Below are 7372 nucleotides of genomic sequence, written 5' to 3' on the forward strand. Positions count from 1 at the left end.
ACCTACAAGCAGAATAATTTGTGTAGACCTGTGTGTTCATGCTTCAGATTTTTTTCCTGTCCTAAATCTCCTTTTTAATCTTGCCCAGTGTTTGAAACTTTCTGGAGTAGAGCTTTTTGATTCAAGGAGGGGAAAAGCCTTTCAAAAGGTGTAACTAATGAGCTGTGTATGGTTTAAAGCTTACATTTTGAAATTTTGAAGTTCTTGAGATTAATCGTGCAAACATGAAGCAACAAAACCCTGTGGTGTTCAGCTGTTGTAATTTGAAGGGTTTCTTAAGTTTCTAGGTTTTTCAGCTTGGGTTTCACACTTCCCTCTGTTTCCTTAGCACATTTGCACTGCAGAATATATCATAGCACTTCTGAGAAAATTCAAGATCCTTTTCAAGGTTCTGTGTAGTGACTGATAAGTGAGGTGAATGTGAATATTGGAAAGAAACAGACACTTATCTTTATGCAGTTTTGCATTTAAGGTTGAAGGGAAAAATTAATGACTTGCCTTCACCTTATTCTATCCATGTACCTTTTTTCCCTCTTTGCTCCCAAAGTTCTGGAATTCATCTACATGTGGAAAGTTGCTGTAACTTGCCAGCGCTTCTGCTTACTGTCTGCAGTTACACTTTTGGCTGGGTAACAGTCACAGGAACTGATTTGTCCATCAGGATGGTAGGTTTCTTTCTTTAGAAGTCATTTTCAAGACAGATTAGTCTCTTCACTTCCATGCCTAATCCTGTACTATACCAGTCTAGGAGGGGAGGGGCAGTCTGTATGCTGGAGGGCAGGGTTGCAATTCAGGGGAAGTGCAGAAGGCTGGAGGACTTGGGTGATGGAAATGTCTTGAAGTTCAGCAAAGCCAAATGTCAAGTCCTGTATCTGGGATGGAATAACCTCATGTAGCAGTGCAGGGAGGGGTCCTGAACTGAACAGAAAGCTGCTTTCCAGAAAAGGGCTTGGGGACATGGTGGACAGCAAGGTGAACACAAGCAGCAAGTGCCCCTGTGGAAAGAGACGTGACCATAGCAGAGCCATAGTGTCCTTTCTGGGCTTCATTAGCAAGGCTAAAACCACATCTTGGTGTTGCTTTTGGTCCCTTCGAAGGGAGGATTCACTGCAAGACTGGTCTTGAAGGTACATGAAATGGGATGAGTGTCAGTGGACACGAATAGGGTAATTCCAGTTAGATTTAAGGGGTTAAAAAAAATATTATTTTGGGATTTTACTATGAATAAGATCAAGCACTGAAACCAGAGATGTTATGGAATCTTAGCCCTTGGAGATGGTCAAGTGAATTTACCTCACCATCCTGATAGACTTAGACCTGCTTTGAGTAGGGAGCTGGATTCAGTTGACCTCCAGAGGTTCTTTACAGTCTAAATGATTTTATGACTTAATGTCTTCTATTTATTAAGATGCATACTAGTAACTTATTTTAGAATACTTGCAACTTATTTTAAAACATACTTTAATACAGCAGAATATTATCAGAAGAACTGATCTAGCTGTAATAAGCATGGTTTATTGTGCTTAGTTACATCTTTTGCCTTATGACAGTCAAAGCAGTTGTGGTGGGTAGCAGGGGGAATTTTAAGAAGTGAAAATAAGCAGTTAAAGGTAGATTTCTGCTGGACTATATACACCAATGCAGAAAGCTGGTCTGGAGCACAAGGATTCACTTTATGAATAGGATTGGCTCTTATGATGAGGATGAAGAGTCTGAATTGGGGCTGAAGGTAGCAAGTTGCTTTTTGACAGCAACATTTCCTAAGGCTACTAAGCATGCTCTTTATGCCAAGTTTCTTATTGCTCCTCAAGTTTTTTCTTGAGAGATTGACTAAATTGCAAGCTGTAATTTCATTCTATATCATTACAGCCCCAAAACACTCACTTTAGAACAATCCAGATTGTGTAATAGCCATGCTCCCTGTTTGATAACACAATCACAAAAGTGCTGTTGTGTAATAATTAAAGAATTTTTAAATGAGATAGAATTGGAATGTTTTTTGTAAACAGTAGGCACATGGCCCACATGCAGTTTTCCTTTTGACAGGAAGAATTTACTTAAATAATCCGAGTTTTAAAATCATCTCGTCTCAGGAGCACAAAACTGTTGTCATAGCTTTTACTGGCTTTTTTTCCTGGCCTTTCATCTAGCAGGTGTGCCTTTATACAAAAGGTACCTGTAGATAGTAGCACTGTTTCAAATCTTGGTGGATACTTAATGAAACATTAGTTAACATGAACAGTTTTGAATCTTAAGAATTTTTTTCATGTGTAAACCTTAAAGGATAACTTCAGTTTGAAATGATGAAGGTACCTGCTGTAAATATATTGTGCATCATCATACTTTGTCATCCCCACACTTGAATTCCTCCACCAACAAGCTGCTGTACATCTTAAGGGGTCCCCCATGAAAGGCATCAGTCCAGCTCACAAAGCAAACCTATGTTCACATGCAGTAAATTACAGTGACTGTGGGGGGGTGGGGGGTGGTCCCTTTAAGGACACTGAGAAGGTGAAGTTTCTTCAACTTTTTGAAGATGTAGAACTGATGCTTTTGTGGGATGATTTTTATATGTTGAAGGGAAGTGGGGGGCGAGGAGTGTTGTCATTTTATATTAGCACTTAAATCCAGGTGAAGTGATCACTGACACCACTGATGCAGTCGGTCAGTCACTGCATGCAGTCAGGTGGGCTTCAGGAGTACAAAATGAGATTTCATATCACTTCCCACAAGAGACAATTGTCAGTCAGTTCACTAAAATAGATACTGTAAAAATCATCTAAAATTCAGAGCAAGCCATAATCACTGGTGGTACTTCAGGTACCTGTAAGAATGTTGTGAGTAACATTTCCAGTTTTCTGCCATTCTGATTTAATGTGAAAGGGTTTTTTAAACAAATTATTATTACCTTTTTTTATTACTTCTTTTAGTTACCTGACATTGTCTCTTCCTAGGAGAAGTGGAAAGTTCATGTCAGTCTTTGAAATAAAAACCAAAGCATAAAGATAGATAGTTACGTGGTGGAGAGGAGTGTTCTAAAGGTCTGTCTGCTGTTACACAGTCAGTGTAATGTTGCTAAAATGTTTCTCTTAAACGGCATGGATTTCACCTTGGTTTGATAGTGAAAGGGGAAGGCTTCATTCAGGGTGTCCTGGTGACTGTGAAGGGCTGTAGTTCTAGGTAAATCTTGGTGAAGTAAACCTACTGGGTGCTTCCAGTGACCTAGAGGATTTAGTTTTTTCTGTGTGCCTGTGCTGCTACTCGGAGAGGAAAGCTTTGCTGAACCAAAATCACTGCCATAGCACTCTGCGCTGCTACTTCTCTGTATATCTAAATGCGGATTAGCTGTTTTTAGACATACGGCTTCTCTGTAGATCTAAATACATGCTCAGCAGAGCTTGTCGCATAGGTATTGATAACATGCTGTCTTCCTTGCTGAGCGAGTCAGGAGGTCACAAAATAACTGAGGTATGACTGAATTACACAGGGACTGAGCGGAAGACAGTAGAAAGCATGTTCTCAGCCCCGGGACACAGCTGGCCAGAGCAGGGGTTTGCAGTAGGTTGGCAGTAGATGAGAGTTCAAGCATGACAATCGCAAATTCTGTCGTAACTTTCTATTGACTAAGACTTAGCGATCTCATTAGTAGCAATATTTTATAAACATCCAAGAATAGTTGTTCTCTTTAAATGACATGAAGATAAGGTCCACTTTGTGCCTCTTGTTTTGGCTTGGCTTTTAAAAAAATATTTGTAGTAACTGCTAAAAGAAGCCCTTGGAAGGGGGAGAGGAAGACCAGTGTAAGATTTCCTTCCCCTTTCCTTCTTGGGAAGAAAAGCAGAAGATGGGGAAATCCTATAATTCCCCCTACTGCAAGGAATCTTTTCAAACAAAGTTTGATTTTTATTTTTTTTCTTCCAGTGAATTCATTGAGCAGTTTCAGTGTTACACTGCCAAGTTTTCCTTCATGTGTAGAAAATAACAATTTTGGTTTTCTCTTTACACGAGTGTAGCACATAAAGCTATGAATCTCATGGGGTTAAAATGTTTCATTTCTGATCTTACTTAGAGAAGACATGTTGTTATGTTTGTAATTTTGGAATAAAATTTTTAATGGTTTCAATAAATGCCTTCTCGGTTCTCATTGTAGAAATGCCATCAGAAATGAAATCTGAACACCCATTCAAGGATTTTTAATTAAAAGAGCAGGGTGGTGGTACAGGAACAGTTCTGCTGCTGGTAATGGGTTCCTTTTACAGCATGTACAAGTGGAAGAGCAGTGTGAGGAACTCCTAATCTTCCCTGCAGATTCTTCCCCCAAGCTGATGATTAATTATATAACCTTTAATATCCAGGAGAAAAACAAAATCAGATGCCTGTGAGCTGTATATTAAAATAAAGGTTTAAACAAAATCCCACCAGCAGCTTGGAAAGACACATGATTCTCTACTCCAAGTCCTCACTAAGTTTTATGGCCTAAGACTGTGCTGCCAACAGAAAGCGCTGGCTGCTGGAAGGGTGATGAGTCAGGACCAGGAATAAGTGACTGAAGGAGGTCAGGGGAAAGCGCTGAGAACACAGCATTGCCGAGACGTGGACCTGGCTTTCCTTGATCCTTTTGTACCTGTTGACAGAGAATGCAGTGTATGTACTATCTTCACTGTAAACAAACAAGATGGTAACAAACAGATACCTACCTCCTTACAGGTAAATAATTCAGGAAAGACTTCATGTGACAGCATGGCTGCATGGTTAGTGCCGATGACAGAGTGCCAATGCACTGTGCAGGAGCAGTGCATAACCTCCTGCAGCTGGAGCCATTGATTCTGCATCCTTAGAAAGGATGACAGCTGCCAGAAGCAGCAGGGTTGTGAAAATCATTACCATGACTGTCCAGCCAGCCGACAGGCTGTAAACTAACATCCTTCTTTGCTTGTATAATGCAGTCCTGATTAAACTGTAATTTAAAGATGTGAAAATGCAAAACTGCAAACCTCCAAATTAATGTTTTCGTTTTGTATGAGAATGAGCAATGCTTTGCAAAGAGCAGAACTGTCATTGCTGTATAGCTATCCAAAGATTCATTAAGTTGTTCAAGTAGAGGATTGCTATGGTTTCTCAGCAGCCTCAGCTAAGGAGTAAGCCACATGTCGGCCACTCCACACACATTTTTATAAGTACTGTATTTGTTTCTTGCTCAGTGCATCCTCAGTGGCAGGAGGGCATTCAATTCCTACTTCCCCTTGTAAAAGAGTAGGTTACATGTTAGCAGCCTAGACCAGGCACAGCACACCTCACCCATCCATGCTGCACTGATGGTATGAACTGAATTTCTCCATCCATTGTGTCCCAAAGTATCTTCTCTGTGAAGGTTTGCACTCACACATGCATTATGGCCACTGGACAAATTTGCACTTTAGTATCAAATAAAATCATAATGTGATGTAAATATATTCTATAGCGTAAGGATTTTGAAAACATTCATGAATTAGGTGATCATGATGTTGGAGCTTATCTTTTTGGAGGAACCAACCCTGAATACACTAAGCATTTATTAAGTAAGCCACAAAGATTTTTTAATGCCAACAACATGAAAGTTTAAGCTTGTTCCAGTAGATTGAGCTTGTTCCAGTGAACATCCAATGTACATGGAAGAATTCATCATAAATACTGGATTCTTGTGAGAGCCTTCACACACTGCAATAGTAAGTGCAGAAAGGTGCTGGCTGTGCTGCTCAGCTACAGCTGCCTTGGCTGAAATGGCCATGGCCTGGAAGCTGCACTAAGTGAGCTTTTAAGAGGTGGGAACATGCAGGTTATATTCGTCTAACAAGGACCCAGGGCAAGGTATGTGGAAGCAACTATTTAAGACAAGGATCCTTTTATATCCACATTGAGAGCACTTAATTGTGCCTCAGTGGTCAGAGGTTATGGTATTTAAGGAAAAAATTGTCCTGTGCCAAAAAGGCATTTATTGACCGTGTCACAAGGTGTCAACCTTGTGGTGGAATCATGAGGCTGGTTGTGGAAGGATCAAGATTCTACACATGGCTTGGACACAGCCTTCTTGTTTAAACTCAAAATAAGGAAGTGTCATCTTTGTGCTTAGGAATTAGACGTTAAAGTACCTTTTTGGAGTGTTGATATGTTAATAATTAAATTATTTCAGTATGTTTTCACATCCTTGTACAAAGAGGGCCACAGAAATGCAATGTGTTATTTGATAACAATTGTTCAGATGATGCTTAACTTGTTGTTTTTCCCCCTATTACTACTGCTTTAAGGAGCATTCTGCCTCCCGTGATGCCAGGTTGATGTGAAGGGTCAAAAAGATGATGACATTTAGATAGTAAGAGTTTATCCTACACCAAACTGCAGTTTATCTATCGGACTTAAATGAACTTTGTGTTGTATGATTTCCTTGGTGTAAAAAACCTTTTTCCTGATGATTTTTTGAAAAGAACAAAGAATTCTTGTTTGCAATACAGGAAATTTAGAGGTTTGAGCAATACATAGAGAGCAATCTGTTTGTTATTTTTTTCCTGCAGGTTTGTTTTTGACCTAACTAGGACTATTTGTTTAGAATCTATGGTTCTATGATTCTATGCCTTTCTTTCTGTGTATGTGGCAAAAGCTGTATTGCAAACTTCTTTTCCTTTCCATTCCTTCACTTCATACCGCTTCATAAATCTCCCTAAAGGATCTGAAACCCACTCAGGGCGGTCAGCTTCCAAAGCTTTGAATACATTTATTGGAAATTATAAGAAAAATATAGTCCAATATACTGTATGATTTGAATACAAAGCAAGTGTTACCAAGAATGGGAAATGTCAGAGAATTTGTGGGGTTCAAATTAAGTTAGAAGAAGCAAGGACACTTGTCTATTTTGGATTTCAACATAGTTAGATACTAGTTTCTTGTACAAATTCAATCAGTATTTTCAAAGAATATACAGTTTCAGCTGAATTACTTGCACAGATTAAAGGCACTGATAATTTGCAGTGTCCCTGCCTGGCCAAGTAGACAGAATTTGTGAGAGGTCAAACACTTCTGATTGTCGAGTAGTTACTCTATGTCTGTCTATAGATTGAAGAACCCGATTTAGACAGCTGTGTTACCTCAGATCTTGGCTACATTTTGTGAAGTGGCATAGAAGCCTTTTGCATTCAAACGTGCTTTGTTTTAACAGTAAAGTGAGGGAATACCCCTGATGTGAAAGGAGCTTTCCATTTTGACCTCACTCAGTCCTCATCCCCCCAACGAAACTGTCCAACTGCATCATGTTATATAATTTATTTGTCGATTCTGTCAAAAAGGAGAGCTTGTGTTACTTGGAGGGCCTTCATGCCAATTCCAAAACAAAAACCAATGC

This window comes from Pezoporus wallicus, unplaced genomic scaffold (assembly GCF_028554395.1).
Source record: "Pezoporus wallicus isolate ANWC-B61680 ecotype Strahan unplaced genomic scaffold, APGP_CSIRO_Pwel_v1 contig_3815, whole genome shotgun sequence".
Lineage (NCBI taxonomy): Eukaryota > Metazoa > Chordata > Aves > Psittaciformes > Psittacidae > Pezoporus > Pezoporus wallicus.